Source organism: Sciurus carolinensis, unplaced genomic scaffold, assembly GCF_902686445.1.
Source record: "Sciurus carolinensis unplaced genomic scaffold, mSciCar1.2, whole genome shotgun sequence".
Classification (NCBI taxonomy): Eukaryota; Metazoa; Chordata; class Mammalia; order Rodentia; family Sciuridae; genus Sciurus; species Sciurus carolinensis.
Window position 1 is genome coordinate 169,212 of NW_025920167.1, and position 20,035 is coordinate 189,246.

Here is a 20,035-nt window from a genome sequence, read left to right on the forward strand (position 1 = left end):
TAGTCTTGGGTATTGACATGCAAAAAAGTTCTTGCTGGATTGATGTGAACAGGAGAAATAAGAATTCCATAGACATTGTTTGGATTGGTCATTATTGCTTCTCTACATACAATTTCACAAATGATGTCTGTAGGTCATGAAGTGTTGTAACTCAGAGAAAAAACTCCAGTGCAGGACATAAAGCCCACCTGGTAGAGTGCCTGCCTCTCTTGCTGGAGGCACGAGTTCGTTTCCCCAGCACTATGGGATTGTGGAAATAACAAATGAAACCAACCTTCCATCATCACTTTTTCTTTTCTTTTCTCCTCTCTTCACAGATGAATCAACACTCTAAAGCAGCACCAATTCCAAAGAAAAACAATTCCACCAACAGCATTCAGCAGACTACTGGGCTCCAAGACACCAGTGATGCCCAGTCACCTGCATTTCTTCAGAGTACTTCTTCCATGAAATCACATTGCTCTCCTTAGGACAGAGATCACGGGTCTTCATGAGTATGCTTAGGAGGGTAATTCTTCAGCAATTTTTTCAGTTGCTCATTGTACATCGGCTTTGGGGAAATTTAAAATGACAACCACACTTGTACCTGGCACTCTCCAGGTTATTTGGACACATTGCTATACACTCTACTTCCACACCGGCACATTTTTCACGTGTACCTCAAAGTCTACTGGGAAAACTAGAGGTGAACACAACAAACAGCCGCTCTTAACCCTGGAAATTCTCTCACACATTTGCTTTCTATAGGTTTGCCTGTGATTTCTTTGTGAATAAAGTTAGGATTTGGGGCAGAATGGATGTTTGCCTGTATTGATAGCAATCATGAGTATCACGAGGCATTTACAACTTATTCAGCCAATATCATTGGAGCTTCAGTGTCAAGAGTAATCGAGCCCTTTTGTAGACTCTTGTTAATATTGATGGAAATCCTCAAGAGAAGCATTGCAGGGATTAGTGTTGCATTTCCAGGATCATCTGACTTAAATTGTAGGTCCTGGGGGATGGTGCTGTGAAGTTGGGAAGGTCTATGCTTATGGGTCTTGTGACAGAAAATAGAGGAATCATGTTTTGTATTTTCGGCTGTCCCTTGGGAGCTACAGAAAAGCAACAGGAATTTGAGAGCTCATTGCTGTTCTCAAAAAAGTAATGAGGTTCGTTATTCATGTTTGCATGATGAATGAGCGGCCAATAACTACTTCCTGTATTTGTAGTGTATGATGTGGCTGAATATATGTTGTAGAGTTTTGGGTGGACCATGATCGATGGCGAGTTTCATAGGGTCACTTCTCCAAAGTTGTTTTCCAGCATGAACACCCTTCAGCACTTCTGGCCTCACAAATATCCTTACTCTTTTCTTTAGAATATTCTGCTTGGAAGTTTTGAACAATTCCACTTTCGTCATGGTATATGTTCAAACCAGATCTTATGCCCTGTGAAACTGTGCTTATCATGCCATCAGCAGACTGTTAACTCATCCAGAAGCTTGTTTTCTGCTCCATCCTGGGGTTGCTTAGAGGAGTCCTGGGAATATATCAGAGGACCTTGGGACAGAGAGGTATTTGTCTGGACAAGAAGACGAAACATTTTGTGAATACAGTTTGGCAAGGCATTTTTGCATCTTGTTTAGATTTGATGTGATGCTGGAAATATCCCAGCAAGCTGATTTGGGGTTGCAGACTAGTTGTGCGGCAGCAGCCAAGGAGGAGGTGTCTCGCCATTAGAGTGAGCACAGAACAACTCTCCTCTCATGTCAGGTTTGAGCTCTCCTTCTTCCAACAGTCTGAGGGATTGACTCCCTCCTCTGTTCATGAGCCACCAGGGGAGACACTCCCCTTCACATGGAACATGGACAACCCATGTTCCATCTGTCTCCTTCCAGACTTCAGTAGGAGAGGAGGAGAAACCCAACAGATTGAATGTGTTGTGTCCCAAATCAATGATCACCCAAACCATGGCGCTGCACTGCATACTCTACTGAGGTGAGCACTCACCACCCACCTCTCCATGTGGCTGCTAGGCCTCTAAGCTAGTTTCCTGACTCTGAAGGAAACCGGGTTGGAAGCAGTACTGGAGGAGTAGGGACAGAGAGCAAATCTACTGGTGCCAGTGTTAAGATTTTTGACCCACGTACTCACCAGCAGACCTCGGTCTCAAGTTGTTCCACTGACTTTTGTGGGGGCTAATAACCTGCATCAAGAGCCAGATGAGCTGCCTGTCAGGAAGTTCGGTGCGGCCAACGGAGCACAGCGCCACATAGTGGACCTGGATGGAAGTGCGAGCAGTCAGACTTCAATGGGATCCCTTGTCCTGCCTGGATGTGGGGCAATTTCTTGCTCACGTGACTCTAAACAGCTTAGAGCCTGTTTCCTTGTCGCCCAGGCACGAAGAATAGAATCATTTCATCAGAAATGCAAGACCCTGGCATCTGCTCTTTTCATCTATCCTCTAAAGTTCACAGCTGAGCCGCCACATAACTTGAATGTTGGATTGATGCGACCTGGACCTGAATGCTGTCTGGTTTTCATGGGAACCATGACGCTTCCTTGTTCTGAGTCCAATCCTCTATGTCGTCAGGTGGAATCTGGGGTGCAAGTGCAATGTCACTGGAGTCACTAGTGAAAGTTCATGTTGCCCAATGCTTTACAAGCACCTTGGCAGGTACAATCAAGTGACTTCTCCTTCCGGAGTCTTGAAAACTCAAGACTTTCACAACCTAGATGACGAACCCCTGCTCATTCCCCTTAGATTAGATCAGTACTCCCATGTGTGCCTTTCATGTCACAGGAGAACTGGTAAACAATTGATACATTTTTCTGAGTACAATGAAATGAATGAAGGATCAATTATATGACTTTAGACACTTATCACTCTCTCATAAATCTTGAGAAAATAACTGAAAAAATAATGAGGAGAAGATAGAAATTGGGTGAAGAGTATTTTATTTTTATCACCACGTTTTGATTCTGGGACCCCACATCATAAGAGCCATCACCACATGCTTTTGCCTGTTTATATTTCCCAAAAGCATCTGAATAAATTGCTGAAGCACTTTTACTGAGGGGAAAAGGCTTAGAACAGGAGGCAGGACTTCATCTGCCTCAACTATTCATGAGATTTTGGGCCAAATCCACCACCTTAACTGGCTTGTGTATTATGTCCAGCACTCTGCTTTTTAGAATTTTTCAAAGAAAAGGTCAAAAGGAAAAATAAGAAATAGAAAAATTTCTAGGGAAGAGTCAGTTATTTTGAATGTAATGGCCAGGGATTCAGGTGTAAATGATCCCAATATCTCCATTTGTACTCAACAACTGAGTATTTTCTCAATCTCATATAGTCCTGCCTCTACCACTGTTCCTGGCATCCTTGGATCCCTAATGTATTATTCTGCTCACAGATCAACCAACTACTTCCATTTTCATCCTTAATGAAGAGGGGCAAAATCTTCCTCTGAGCCCACAGGGCTAGTGTTGGGTATTGACATGCAAAAAAGTTCCTTGCTGGATTGATGTGAATAGGAGAAATAAGAATTCCATAGACATTGTTTGGATCGGTCATTTTTGCTTCTCTGCGTACAATTTCACAAATGATGTCTGTAGGTGATCAAGTGTTGTAACTCAGAGAAACCACTCCAGTGCAGGTCATATAACCCACCTGGTAGAGTGCCTGCCTCTAATGCTGAGCCCCTGGTTAAATTTCCAAGCACTGTGGGATTGTGGAAATAACAAACAAATGAAACCAACCTTCCATCATCACTTTTTCTTTTCCGTTCTCCTCATTTTACAGAAGAATCAACACTCTAAAGCACCACCAATTCCAAAGAAAAACAATTCCACCAACAGCATTCAGCAGGCCACTGGGCTCCAATAGACCAGTGATGCCCAGTCACCTGCATTTCTTCAGAGTACTGGTTCCATGAAATCACACGGCTCACCTTAGGACAGAGATAACAGGTCTCGCATGATTATGCTTAGGAGGGGAATTCTTCAGCACTTTTTTCAGCTGCTCATTGTGCATCAGGTTTTGGGTAATTTAAAATGACAACCACATTTGAACCTGGCATTCTCAGGATAATTGGACACACTGCTATACACTGTGCCACGAAAGAGGATTACCACACTGGTGCATTTTTCAGGTGTACCTCAAACTCTACTGGGAAAACTAGAGGTGAACACAACAAACAGCCGCTCTTGACCCTGGAAATTCTCTCACACATTTGCTTTCTATAGGTTTACCTGTGATTTCTTAGTGAATATAAAGTTAGGATTTGGGGCAGAATGGATGTTTGCCTGTATTGATAGCAATCATGAGCATCATGGGTCATTTACAACCTACTCACCCAATATCATTGGAGCTTCAGTGTCAAGAGTAATCGAGCCCTTTTGTAGACTCTTGTTAATATTGATGGAAATCCTGAAGAGGAGCATTGCAGGGAGTAGTGTTGCATATCCCAGGATCATCTGGCTTAAATTGTAGGTCCTGGGTTAAGGTGCTGTGAAGTTGGGAAGGCCTATGCGTATGGTTTTGTGACAGAAAATAGTGGAATCGTGATTTGAATAGTCAGCTCTCCCTTGGGAGCTACAGAAAAGCAACAGGAATTTGAAAGGGCATTATTGTTTTCAAAAATGTAATGAGGTTCGGTATTGGTGGTTGCATAGTGAATGAGGGTCCAATAACTACTTCCTGTATTTGTAGTGTATGATGTGGCTGAATATATGTCATAGAGTTTTGCGTGGACCATGATCGATGGCGAGTTTCATAGGGTCATTTCTCCAAAGTTTTTTTCCAGCATCAACACATTTCAGCACTTCTGGTCTCACAAATATCCTTACTCTCTTCTTTAGAATATTCTGCTTCGAAGCTTTGATCAATTCCACATTCGGCACGGTCTATGTTCAAACCAGATTTTATGCCCTGTGAAACTGTGCTCATCATGCCATCAGCAGTCTGTTAACTCATCCACAATCTTGTTTTCTGCTCCACCCTGTGGCTGTTTAGAGGAGTCCTGGGAATATTTCAGAGGTCCTTGGGACAGAGAGGTATTTGTCTGGACAAGAAGACGAAACATTTTGTGAATACAGTTTGGCCAGGCATTTCTGCATCTTGTTTAGATTTGATGTGACCCTGGAAATATCCCAGGAAGCTGGTTTCGGGGTGCAGCCTTGTTGTGAGGCAGCAGCCAAGGAAGGGTGTCTCGCTGTTGGTTTGAGCACAGAGCAAGTCTCCTGTCATGTCAGATTTGAGCTGTTCTCCTTCCAACAGGCTGAGGGTTTGACTCCCTCCTCTCTTCATGAGCCACCAAGGAGGCACACACCTTAACATGGAACATGGATGTCCCATGTTCCATCTGTCTCCTTTCCAGACCTTGTAGCAGAGGAGGAGAAACCTGACAGATGGAATGTGATGTGTCCCAAATCAATGATCACCCAAACCATGGCGCTGCACTGTATGCTCTACTGAGGTAGCACTCACCACCCACCTCTCCATGTGGCTTCTAGGCCCCTAGGCTAGTTACTTGACTCTAAAGAAAACCCAGGTGGAAGCAGTCCTTGAGGAGTGGGGACAGAGGGTAAATCCACTGGTGCCAGTGTTAAGATTTTTGACCCATATGCTCTCCAGCAGCCCTTGGTCTCAGGTTCTTCCACTGTAATTTGTGGGGTCTAGTAGCCTGCATCAAGAGCCAGATGAGCTGCCTGTCAGCAAGTTCGGTGCAGCCAATGGAGCACAGTGCCACCTAGTGGACCTAGGTGGGATTGTGAGCTGTCAGACTTCAATGGGATCCCTTATCCTGCCTGGATATGGGGCAATTTCTTGCTCACCTGACTCTAAACACCTTAGAGCCTGTTTTCTTGTCACCCAGGCACAAAGGACAGAATCATTTCATCAAAAATGCATGACCCTGGCATCCCCTCTTTTCATCTATTCTCTAATGTTCAGAGCGGAGTCGCCACATATCTTAAATGTTGGTTTGAAGTGGCCTGGACCTGTATAGTTTCTGGTTGCCATGGGAACCGTGACACTTCCGTGTTCTGAGCCCGCTCCTCTATGACTTCAATTGGAATCTGGGGTGCAGGTGCAATGACACTGGAGCCACTCGTGAATGTTCATGTTTCCCAAGGCTTTACAAACACCTTGGCATGTTCAATCAAGTGACTTCTCCTTCCTGAGCCTTGAAAACCCACGACTTTCACAACGTAGATTATGAACGTCTGCTCATTTCCCTTTGATTAGAGAAGTACTCCCATGTATGCCTCTCATGTCACAGGACAACTGGTAACCAATTGATACATTTTTCTCAGTGGAATTGACTGCAACAAAATGAATGAAGGATCAATTATATGACTTTACACACTTATCACTCTGTCATAAATCTTGAGAGTAATAACTGAAAAAATAACGAGAAGATAGAAATTGGGTGAAGAATGTATTCTTTTTGCCACCACTTTTTGATTCTGGGTCCCCAGATCATAAGAGACATCACCACATGCCTTTGCCTGTTTATATCTCCCAAAAGCATCTGGTTAAATTGCTGAAGCACTTTTACTGAGGGGAAAAGGCTTAGAACAGGAGGCAGGACTTCATCTTCCTCACCAATTCATGAGACTTTGAGCCAAATCCAGCACCTCTACTGGCTTGTGTAATATGCCCAGCACTCTGCTCTTCAGAATTTTTCAAAGAAAAGGTCAAAAGGAAAAATAAAAAATAGAATACTTTCTAGGAAAGTGTCAGTTGATTTTGAATGTAATGGCTAGGGATTCAGGTGTAAATGATCCCAATATCTCCATTTCTACTCAACAATTGAGCATTTTCTCAATCCCACATAGTCCTGCCTCGTCCCCTGTTCCTGGCATCCTTAGATCCCTGATGTATTATTCTGCTCACGGATCAATCAACTACTTCCATTTTCATCCTTAATGAAGAAGGGGGAAATCTTCCTTTCAGCCCACAGGACTAGTCTTGGGTATTGATATGCAAAAAAGTTCCTTGCTGGATTGATGTGAACAGGAGAAATAAGAATTCCATAGACATTGTTTGGATTGGTCATTATGCTTCTCTGCATACAATTTCACAAATGATGTCTGTATGTTATCAAGTGTTGTCACTCTGAGAAATCACTGCATTCCAGGCAATATAGCCACCTGGTAGAGTGCCTGCCTCTCATGCTGGAGGCCGCTTTCGATTCCCGAGCACTGTGGGATTGTGGAAACAACAAACAAATGAAACCAAACTTCCATCGTCTCTTTTTATTTTTCTTTCTCCTCTCTTCACAGAAGAATCAACACTCTAAAGAAGCACCAATTCCAAAGCAAAACAATTCCACCAATAGCATTCAGCAGACTACTGGACTCCAAGAGACTAGTGATGCCCAGCCACCTGCATTTCTTCAGAGTACTTGTTCCACGAAATCACACTACTCTCCTTAGGACAGAGATCTCGGGTCTCGCATGAGTATGATTAGGAGGGTAATTCTGCAGCACTTTTTTCAGCTGCTCATTGTGAATTGGGTTTTGGGAAATTTAAAATGACAACCACACTTGAACCTGTCAATCTCCAGGATACTTGGACACACTGCTATACACTGTGCCAAGAAAGAGGACTTCCAAACCGACGCATTTCCACGTGTACCTCAAAGTCTACTGGGAAAACGAGAGGTGAACACAACAAACAGTCGCTCTTGACCCTGGAAATTCCCTCAGACATTTGCTTTCTATAGGCTTACCTGTGATTTCTTAATGAATAAAGTTAGGATTTGGGGCAGAATGGATGTTTGCCTGTATTGATAGCAATCATGAGCATCATGGGACATTTACAACCTACTCACCCAATATCATTGGAGCTTCAGTGTCAAGAGTAATTGAGCCCTTTTGTAGACTCTTGTTAATATTGATGGAAATCCTCAAGAGAAGCATTGCAGAGATTAGTGTTGCATTACCCAAGATCATCTGGCTTAAATTGTAGGTCCTGGGGGAAGGTGCTGTGAAGTTGGGAAGGCCTATGCTTATGGTTCTTGTGACAGAAAATAGAGGAATCATGATTTGTATATTCGGCTGTCCCTTGAGAGCTACAGATAAGTGACAGGAATTTGAAAGGGCATTGTTGTTCTCAAAAACGGAATGAGGTTCGGTATTGGTGGTTGCATAGTGAATGCGTGGCCAATAACTACTTCCTCTATTTGTAGTGTATGATGTGGCTGAATATATGTCGTAGAGTTTTGGGTGGACCATGATAGATGGCGAATTTCATAGGGTCTCTTCTCTGAAATTGTTTTCAGCATTAACACCCTCCAGTGCTTCTGGCCTCACAAATATCCTTACTCTTTTCTTTTGAATATTCTGCTTGGAAGCTTTGAACAATTCCACTTTTGGCATGGTCTATGTTCAAACCAGATCTTACGCCTTGTGATACTGTGCTCATCATGCCATCAGCAGTCTGTTAACTCATCCACCAGCTTGTTTTCTGCTCCATCCTGGGGCTGCTTAGAGGAGTCCTGGGAATATTTCAGAGGCCCTTGGGACAGAGAGGTATTTGTCTGGTGAAGAAGACGAACCATTTTGTGAATAAATTTTGGCAAGGCATTTTTGCATCTTGTTTATATTTGATGTGTCCCTGGAAATATCCCAGTAAGCTGGATTCAGGGTGCAGCCTAGTTGTAAGGCAACAGCCAAGGAGGAGGTGTCTCGCCATTGGAGTGGGCACAGAACAAATCTCCTCGCATGTCAGGTTTGAGCTGTTCTCCTTCCAACAGGCTAAGGGATTGACTCCCTCCTCTCTTCAAGAGCCACCAGAGGAGACACTCATCTTCACATGGAACATGGACATCCCATGTTCCATCTGTCTTCTTTCCAGACTTTGTAGGAGAGGAGGAGAAACCTGACAGATGGAATGTGATGTGTCCCAAATCAAAGATCACCCAATCCATGGCGCTGCACTGCATGCTCCACTGAGCTGAGCACTCACCACCCCTCTCTCCATGAGGCTGGTAAGACCCTACACTAGTTTCCTGAGTCTGAAGAAAACCCAGGTTTTCCAAGTCCTGGAGGAGTGGGGTTGGTGGGCCAATCCACTGGTGCCAGTGCTAAGATTGTTGATCCATATGCTCTCAAGCACCCCTCAGGCCCAGTTTGTTCCTCTGGAATTGGTCAGGGCTAATAGCCTGCATAAGGAGCCACAGGAGCTGTCTGCCAGCAAAAACGTTGAGGCCAACGGAGCACAGTGCCACCTGGAGGACCTGGGTGGATGTGCGAGCTCTCAGACTTCAATGGGATCCCTTGTCCTGCCTGGATATGAGGGGATTTATTGCTCTCAGCCTGTTTCCTCATCGCCTGGGCAACAGGTATAGAATCATTAATTTAAAAACGCAAGACCCTGGCTCCGGCTCCCATCATTATCCTCTTACCCTCAGAGCTGAGCTGCCGCATGTCTTCACTGTGGGTTTGAACCGGACAGCAGCTGAAAGGTCTCTGGTTACCATGGGAACTGTAATGTTTCTGTGCTCTCAGTCTGCTCCTCTAAGAAGTCAGGTGGAATCTGGAATCTGGGGTGCAGGTGCAATGTCACTGGAGCCATTCGTGGAAGTTCATGTTGTCCAAGGCTTTACAAACACTCTGGGGAGTGCAATCAAGTGACTTCTCCTACCAGAGCCCTGAAACCCCATGTCCTTCACAACCTAGCTTATCATTGACTGCTCCTTCCCCTTTCATTAGAGGACTTTTGCCGTGTATAGCTCTCACATCACAGGAAATCTGGTAACAATTGTTACGTTTTTCTGAGTCAAATTGATTGCAACGAAAGGAATGATCAAGGGTATGACTTTAGCTAATTATCTCTCTGTAATAAATCTTGAGAGTAATAACTGAATACATTAGGAGGAGAATAAAGAAATTGGAGGAGGAATGTATTTTTTTTTTGCCACCACATTTCGATTCTGGGACCCGAGATCATATGAGCCATCACCACATGTGTTTGCCTGTTTATATCTCCCATCAGTGCCTGACTAAATTGCTGAAGCACTTTTACTGAGGGAAACAGGCTTAGAACAGCAGGCAAAAATTCCTCTACCTCACCAACTCCTGAGTTGGTGGGCAAGATTCAGCTCCTGAACTGTTTTTGCATCATGCACAGTTCTCTGCTCTTTATAATTTTTCAAAGAAAAGGTCAAAAAGAAAAATAATGAAAAAAAAATGCTTTCTAGGAAAGTGTCAATTAATTTTGAATGTAATGGCTAGGCATTCATGAGTGAATGATCCCCAATATCTCCATTCATATTCACCAATTGAGCATCATCTCAATCCCACATATTTCCGCCTCTGCGACCCTTCCTGGCCTCCTTGGATCCCTGATATTTTTTTTTGCTCAAGGATCAGTCCACTGCTTCCTTTTTCATCCTTAATGAAGAGGGGAAGAATCTTTCCCTCAGGACACAGCCTAGGCTTGGGTATTGACATGCAAAAAAGTTCCTTGCTGGATTGTTTTGGACAGCAGAATTAGGAATTCCTCAGACATGGTCTGGCTTGGTTGTGTTTGCTTATCTGCATAAAATTTCACAAAGTAAGACTGTAGGTGATCAAGTGTTGTTTCTGAGAAAAGCCATTCCAGTGCAGGCCTTATAGCCCACCTGGTAGAGTGCCTGCCTTGCATGCTCCAGGCCTGGGTTTGAGTCCCAAGCACTGTGGGATTGTGGAAATAGCAAACAAAGGAAACCAATTCTGAGCCTCCCAACATTCCATTGTCTCCTTTTCTTTTCTTTTCTCCTCTTGTCACAAAAGGAACGAACACTCTAAAACAGGACCAATTTCTCATGCAACCCAAGTCCACCAAAAGCTTTCAGCAGGCTACTGTGCTCCAAGACAGCAGTGCTCAACAGTCAACTGCATTTCTTCAGAGTACTTGTTCCATGAAGTTACTCTACACTCCTTAGTACAGAGATCACTGGCCTCTCATTTGTATGCTTATGAGGATAATTCTTCAGCACCTTCTTCAGCTGCGCATTGTGCACAAGATTTCAGGAGATACAGAATGAGAATTGCACTTGTATCTGGCACTCCCCAGGCTTCTTTGACCCACTGCCATACTCTCTGCCAGTGGAGGGGCTTCCACACCGGAGCACATTCCACGTGTACCACATTGTCTATTTGAATACCCAGAGGTGAAAGCAAATTACAGCCACGCTTGTCCCTGAAACTCCTCTCACTCTTTTGTTTTGCAGATGCTTGCCTGTGATTTCTTGGTGAACAAAGTTAGGATTTGGGGCTGAATCGATGTTAGCCTATATTGATAGCATTCAGGAGGTTCATAGGGCATTAACAACCTACCCACCCAATATCATTGGAGCTCCAGTTTCAAGAGGAATGGAGCCCTTTTGTAGGCTCTTGTTAATAATGCTGGATATCCTCAAGAGAATCAATGCAGGAATTAGTGTTGCATATCAGAGGATAAAATGACTTAAATTGTGGGTCATGGGGGAAGGTGCTGTGAAGTTGGGAATGACTATGCTCATGGTTCTTGTACCAGAAAAATAGGAATCATCTTTTTTATATTTGGCTGTCCCTTTTGAGGAACAGAAAAGAAACAGGAACTTTCAAGGGCATTGTTGCTCTGAAAACGGGAATGAGGGTCGATATTCATGGTTGCATAGACAATGAGCGGGCAATAACTACTTCCTGTATTTATAGTGTATGATGAGTTTGAAAATATGTCGTGGAGTTTGAGGGTTGACCATAATCTGTGGCAAGTTTCATCAGGTGCCTCTCAGTAGTTGTGTTCTAGCATCAACACCTTTCAGCTTTTCTGACCTCCAAATATGCTTACTGTCCTCTTTTGAATTTTCAACTTGGAAGCTTTGAACCATTCCACTTTCAGCACCGTCTATGTTCAAGGCTGGTGTTATGCCCTGTGAAACTGTTCCCATCATGCCATCACCAGGCTGATAATTCACCCCCAGATTGTGGTCCACTCCATCCTGGGGCTGGTTAGAGGACTCCTGGTAATATCCCACAGGCCCTTGTGACAGAGAGGTATTTGTCTCTCAAGAAGACCAACCATTTTGTGAATACAGATAGGCAAGCCATCTCTGCATCTTGTTTTGATTTGATGTGACCCTGGAAAATCCAGCAGATTAGTTTCAGTGTGGAACCCATTTGTAAGGCAGCAGCAAAGGAGGAGGGCACTGGCACTTAGAGTGAGCACAGAACAACTCTCATTGCATGTCTGGATCATCCTGTCCTCCATCCAACAGGCAGAGTGAATGACACCCTCCTCTTTATACCGCGGTTTACCAGTTACGAGTTCTGCTCTTCTAATTTTGAAGATTGAACACTAGAGAAACACACCAAGGCAAGCATATTAAGCAGGTTTTATTTAAAGGTAATAATACAGACTTCTCCCCGCGGGAAGAAGGGGGCCATGACTGATGTTCTAAAGTCCCAAGAAGTGAGTGCACCCTACATCTTTTATAGGTTAAATTCTCTTTTGTTCTCCAGTTCTCTCCCCCCTTATCTCTCCTTCCTGCCTATGTGACTAGGCCTGGTTTTGCATTAAGTGAAAAGTCATGGGCAGGGGGAGGGCCAAGGTGATTCAGGCAGATAAGGGCCCAGGGGGCATTAATTAGCAGCTCCTTGCTTGCAGTCCTTCATAAAGGCAGGTAAATTTGGTAATCAATGGGCTCTGGAGATCCTTGACATTCCATTCTTCCAGGGGCAGTCTCCAACTTCCAGAGGCAGATGGCTTCATGGATTCATTTCCTCGAATTGACCCGATTCCCTATTTCTACACTAACTACCTGTCCTTAATTCTGGCTTCATTCCCCCCTTTAGCTTTAGGAACTCCTAACTGATGTAAGGAAAAAAAATGGGGCACCAATTGTTCTGGCTGCTTCAAAGCTGAAAGGCGGCAGCGAGGGGCAAGCAGTTTGGAGTTCCTTTTTTAAAAATCAGGTCAATGGAGGGGTCCAAGTTAGAAGTCTTGTTGGGGAAGAGCAGGTTGTAAAGTCATCTGGGGGTGGGTGCTTCTATGATAGAAGAACAAAAAGACATGAGTACTGAAATGAGATTAGATTAGTATAAAGTAAATGTTGCAGCATCTGAAACATGCCACTGAGTATCACGAAAATGACAGAACTCAATCTCTCACCAGGAGTTGGAAGAACTGAGAAATTGTTCACATTAAGTAAGCCTAGCAAAGGCGGGATAGGTCAATACCTTTATTTGGGGACTTTAACATTGTCCAGGTTATCAGAAATGTGAACACAACATTTAACTCTTAATGTCATAGATGTCCCCAGAAAATATAGTTAAGCTACTTAATGTCATCTGATTTTTGTAAAATATCCCTTTATTGGTATAACCTGTGTTTAGTAGAGATCTCTATACTTCTGTTACTTAGGGATAGATAATCATATGAGCAAACAAAGATTAAGTCTACCTGTGTAGCTTAGGAAGGTCTGCAGGCCTTAAACTGACTAAAAACTTCTGACTCTGGCAGTTTCTCTTGGTAGTTATCAGGCACATATGCTGAGGAATCTTTCTTTCATTTGTAGCTTCCAGTGTTTATTCTAGTGGGCTAATACATGTGTACATCTTAAGTTACATTTAACTATTATTTCTTTTAAATGCCCAAGAATGACTATATTTTGGTTTTAACTGTTTTGCTGGGTGTCTAAGATCAAGCTGATCAAATTGACCTGGTTCCTGTCTTGTAAAAGAGTCAGCTGAGTTCCCACAGGGGCCACTCATAGAGAACTTAAGAGCAACTTCTTAGCTTTACTAGTGCCATTGGTTAGACCGGGTCTCCTTGATGAGGTGGCTACCTTTGGAAGCATTAAGGGATGTCTCCCTTTTTCCATTACCCTCCTCTGCATCAGATGCACTGAATGATTTTTAATCCTCTAGTCTCAGCAATCTCCTTGATCAGGAGGTTGTGTGACCCAGAGTTGCAAAGTTCCTTGGAGAAGTTCTCTTGTTTGTGGGTTCAGGCTGACTGAGGGCAAAAGATCCAAATTCTGGTCTATCTTGCCTTCTGTATTTAATTCCAATCTCTAAGTTTGATCTTAATCATCCAGCAAGCCAGTCTCACCAGTCATAAAGTAAGAGTACTGGACTTCAACTTTAATGTCCATAACTTTACAGTTATTTACCCTTTTATCTAACTGGAGTCTGTATTAGTACTGGAAGTTACCACTATCTGTTCTATTGGTGATGGCTTATTATCACAAGTTACCTAGGTTGTGTGCTCTTGAAGCAACTACTTCTGCAAAACATTAACAAGTAACAGTTTTACAAAATGAAATTAGCAAGAGTAAAAATATATTCAGTTTGTATAATAGTGATACCGCCGTTTACTGGTGACGAGTTCTGCTCCTTCTAATGTTGAGGATTGAACACTAGAGAAGCACGCCAAGGCAAGCATATTAAGCAGGTTTTATTTAAAGGTAATAATACAGACTTCTCCCGGCAGGAAGAAGGGGGCCATGGCTGATGTTCTAAAGTCCCAAGAAGTGAGCGCACCCTACATCTTTTATAGGTTAAAGTCTCTTTTGTTCTCCAGTTCTCTCCCCCCTTATCTCTCCCTTCCTGCCTACGTGACTAGGCCCGGTTTTGCATTAAGTGAGAAGCCATGGGCAGGGGGAGGGCCAAGGTGATTCAGGCAGGTAAGGGCCCAGGGGGCATTAATTAGCAGCTCCTTGCTTGCAGTCCTTCATAAAGGCAGGTAAATTTGGTAATCAATGGGCTCCGGAGATCCTTGACATTCCATTCTTCCAGGGGCAGTCTCCAACTTCCAAAGGCAGATGGCTTCATGGCTTCATTTCCTCGAATTGACCTGATTTCCTATTTCTACACTAACTACCTGTCCTTAATTCTGGCTTCAATAGCTATCTTGAATTTTGACTGAGAACCACATTATATCCCCTATTTGAGATCACACTACTTTTACAACAAGAACCAATCTTTTGACTATAACTTTAAATAAGCTGAAGTCTGGCTTATTTTGGAGCCATTCTATTATGCAGTAAGGTGGGAGGCAGAGCCTTATCTCAGGTAAGGCATGGCTCTATACAAATCTTAAGTGTTCTAATTCTGATGTTGATTTTTCTTCTTCCTTAAATATCATTAAGTAGTTTACATATACTCTTTCCTAAATCTATATGAACTTTATAATTAACAAAATTTAACATTGTATCTAAAACATGAATCAAAGAAAGAGTGAGAGAGCTTTTAACTTTCCTTTTGTGTGTCAAAGTGGCAAAATGTTTCACAATATTAACCTTTAAACAAGTCAGGCTCTAACTTTTATAAATACTTTTATATTTGAAATTCTTTATCTCAGTGTAAAAAGTAGCAAATTTTACATATACCTTATTGATAGCAGGTCCTATAATAGAACATTAAATGATAGAATTTAATACCCAATAAAATTTACTCTTTATAAGTTTAAAATTGCCATTACAGACATGTATAATCTGGAGATTAGCAGGTTGAGAAATTCCCTGCTTTAAAAACTTGCATACCTGGAAAATATGAACACCTTTAATATACAAAGAGTGACCATTTCACAATTACCTTGACACTTTTATATTACCAAATTTAGTTTTTAAAGAAAAATTTAGACTCTAACATAGTACAATACTCTAACAGTTGTTTAACCATAATTGTATAAACCCCAATTTTTAAGATTTATTGTTCTAAAGAATAAAACTTAATAGACCCAAAGTTAAGAGTAAGTTAGTGTTTCTAAGAAATCCTTGCCATTTTACCATATAGATTAAACTTTGGTTTATATCAGAATATTAGTATTTCACTTTAGGAAAAACCTTAAATAGCTTTAGCTGTCTCACATACATACAACCAACTTAGTTACATGTAAACTTGTTTAAACTTGCCCTTTACTTACATACAGACGTTCTTAGCACTTACTTAGACCCTCATGTATTTCATCACGCAAGCACTTTCTTACCCAGAAACATTTCCTTTTTCCTTTTACTAAATATATTTCCATACTCAGAACCTTTTATTTTCTCTTTCCTATTTGTTGACCCCTTTTTGTTCACATTCTGAAACAACTCTTATGAAATTTCTGAATTTAGAAAAATTGCTCTATTTTAATAAGATTAAATATTTTGTTGTTTATACTACTCTAATTGAAACACAGTTAAAACTTTTGGGACCCTTTGTATATAGAATTGCACTTGTTAGGACATAACTCTTGTAACCTTGTTTTTAGTTTAATGATGATACAAAGCAAGTTTAAACCCTTTTATTTACTAACCTATGAAAACACCAATAATGTTTATGTATGATACCCCATGGAATTTAAGGAGTTAAAAGTACTCGATGTTATTTAACAATTAGCATTTTAACTTTGTAAATTAATCAGATGTCTCTACAAACACATTTGAGTAATCCCAAACATGTCAACTCTAATTCACTTATTCTGTAAAAACCAAGATATCAGACAAGTGTCCTGAACAGTATTTGCTGTCTCTTTCCTGTTGAAGAAAAGTTTTAGGAACAATTGATATTAGACATTTTAATAACATCAGTATTTTATTAGCTTGACCACCTAGAGACTTGCAAGTTATTTTTCAAAGATATTTTACTTTTATTAGTTTACCCAATTTGAATTGAACCTTTTTAAATCACATGAATTAAAAGCATCTGGATCCATATTTAAATTTTAATTTTAGGAGCGCTCAGCTTTGATACAGACAAAACATGACATCAGACAGCAGGACATACAAATAACACAAAATCAAAGGCCTTGTAACTTTATAGGTGAATCTCCATTGCAATGTAACAGATGTTCAAAAACTCTAGTTGAATAAAAAATAGAACTGATCAAAAAAATCATGAGCTCAAAAAAATATATAGAATTAAAAAAAAAAAACAAGAGTCCTGGAAAAATGATAGGGCCGTTAATTACTTTAGTAAAGCACCATAAAATTTACTTTTGCTGGAGTTCAGGTGAGACTCTTTTTACATTTTTTTCCCTTGGGTTTGAGACCAGTCTTCTACTGAGCCTTTAGGCTTTCTTTATTTATATTTCAATGTACGCCTTGACTGAGATCTGGAAGAATCTAACAGGTTTTAACAGAAACCTTGTGCCTCGGGCATTTAACCATCTCATCAGGACAGGTTGGATGTCAAAGAAAATTATGAGACCTTATTTTCCATTACTTTTGAGAATGAAGCTACTTTGCTAAGTTCCTCACTGAGATATGTCATTGGTTATTGAGCTGCCTATGGCTGCTTATCCAGGATTTGTTTTCCCTTTTGTGACAAACAGGTTAAATCTTGCTTCATAGGTAAGCTGAGGACAAGAGCTTGAAGTAAGATCCCTTCTTGATATTCCTGGGGCACAATACTGTCCTATAGTGGCTATTTTCTGTAGTATTGAACCTGTTGATGACATAATTAAGCTTTATTTTTTGAGATCTTTTAATTCCTATTAGCTAAGAAGTTTAGGAGCTCCATAATGGCCTTTTGATATTCCTCCTGGGTGGAGGCACATAAAGGATGTCATTTACTTACTGGAGAACAATCACAATGTTTTATCTCTGAATTTTGTTAAGTCCTTAGCTAAGATTTGTCTGGAACAGGTGAGGGCCATCTAAATCCTGAGGCAACACTGTCTAGGTTAGTTGAGATACAGTATCTGGTTCCTCAAAGGCAAACAGAAATTGCCATTCAGAGTCTATCACAGACAGGAAAAGTCATCTTTTAAATCTAACTTAATAAACCAAGCAGCAGTTGGAATCCAAGATAAAAGTGTATGGATTAAGGACTACAGGGTGGGGAAATTACTGCTTCATTATTCTAAGGTTTTGGACTAGGCAGTTTGCTTTTTAACTTCTAAAATGGGTGAATTGCATGGACTATTGCAAGGCATTGAAAGTTTCTATCAGTTTGAATGATCTTTAATAAGTCATTTTTCTTGCCTATATGCTCTCTTTTCTTTCTTATGATATCTATTAAAAAAGGAAGATGCAAGCTGGAGAAGATCATCTGAAGATTGATAAGGGCCACATGTCAATTTTGTAATTTTCTCTAAATATTTGGGGCTGACTAAATGATGAATTTATACTTTAAAAGTAGGTAGCCCTTTATGGATTCAGGATTCAGAGTGGTGTGTTTTCTTATTGCTTTCCTAAGTCTCTCCATGAAAATAGAAGGACTTTACTGAAGGGGGCATAATAGTTTTTTTAGGCATCCTACTCATTATTCAAATCCCAGTTAGGATGGTTTCTGTGAACTGCCTGTTCTCTAGATGGTTAATAGCATAATTTTCCAGGTGAAGTCAAATACCTGGCATAAGTTTTGAAACATCTCAATATTTATTAGGATCCTAAAAGTCTCCTTAAATTTATTTTTGTCTGTTTCAAGTTGGAAGGGTCCCCTCAATTTTCCTCCCTTAGATTCCTCAAGGCTTTCTCCTCTCATGGTAGAGATTATTGATGTCAAGCATGTCGACATATGAAAGGCACTTTTCTTGATCATTTGCAATTTAGAAGTATGCAGGCTAGTGGTGAACCTGGCAATACTGTTGAGAGAGAAGCTCCCTTCTGAGTTAGAAGTATTAGAGATGTCTCCCTAACTTTGAGCTTCCTTACGTTCCAGAAAAAAAACTGTCTCTCACTACCTGGCTTTGCCAAAGTTATTTCTGGCCTACTTCAGCAAAGTACTAGGGTCCTAGTTTGCCCTGTGCTAGAGACCCTGGGAGGATTCAGACTTAAGGGCATTACTGCTTTCCTCCTGCCACTATAAACTCCTAATTATGAAAAACGATGACAAAAGTAAAAAGTGTGCCTTTTGCCGATCTTCTTGCCCTGTAGACTAAAGGAATCTCTGGAGGGTGAGGGGATATCTGTTGGTTGTTAGTCATATAACACCCTTTGCTTGGAGGGTAACATGGGAGGGGTTTTTAAATATCTCCCTCTTGCAGCTTAAAGAGAACACCATGAGCACATTTAACTACAGGAACAGTAATGGGGAGACTCTAGTGTCTAGACTAGTGAAGTCTAACTATGTGAACAAAGGGAAGCTGGGCATTTTCATACTAATTATCCCAGGCCTTAATCCTACAGCTTGAATTCCTAATGTCTGACTGGCAAGGGAAGGGTAGCATCCAGAAGGGAGTGGATGTGTGGGAGTGTTGTGCACTGTATGGCCCATACAGAGGCAAAGGTAATTGGTGCTTTCCCTCAGCCACTCATCTACTGATCACTCTGGATACCCCTCAGGGTTGTCGGGAGGGGGAATCCAGAGAAGGGTCCACCCTGAGAGTAGCCCAGGCCAGGGAACTCTGCAGTTGTTCCAACCCTTCCCCCACCTCCACACATACTGGGCAGATCAGGACTAGGGACACTGTGTACTCGCGGCAATTGCGCTCCGGGCCTGGACAGAAAAGTAGGAAATGGCTTCAGCACAGTCCAAAATGCCTACAGAGCAGGTGATTGGATTCTTGCCTGGGCCAGGAAACCTCTCACCCAAGTCTTAAGAATGGTGGCTGCACTAACTTCATTTAAGTAGCCTACGGGTGTCCATTTTGCCCTCCAAAAATAAAGAGACAGAAAGATGCACCTCAAACAGATGTGGGGTGTATGGAGAGAGAAGCTTACTTACCTTGGCGTAGATCTCGGTGGGACCTCCAAATCTGCTACCGCTGTTTACCGGTTACGAGTTCTGCTCCTTGTAATGTTGAAGATTAAACACTAGAGAAGCACGCCAAGGCAAGCATTTTGAGCAGGTCTTATTTAAAGTTAATAATACAGACTTCTCCCGGCAAGAAGAAAGGGGCCATGACTGATGTTCTAAAGTCCCAAGAGTGAGTGCACCCTACATCTTTTATAGGTTAAATTCTCTTTTGTTCTCCAGTTCTCTCCCACCTTACCTCTCCTTCCTGCCCATGTGACTAGGCCTGGTTTTGCATTAAGTGAAAAGTCATGGGCAGGGGGAAGGCCAAGGTGATTCAGGCAGGTAAGGGCCCAGGGGGCATTAATTAGCAGCTCCTTGCTTGCAGTCCTTGATAAAGGCAGGTAAATTTGCTA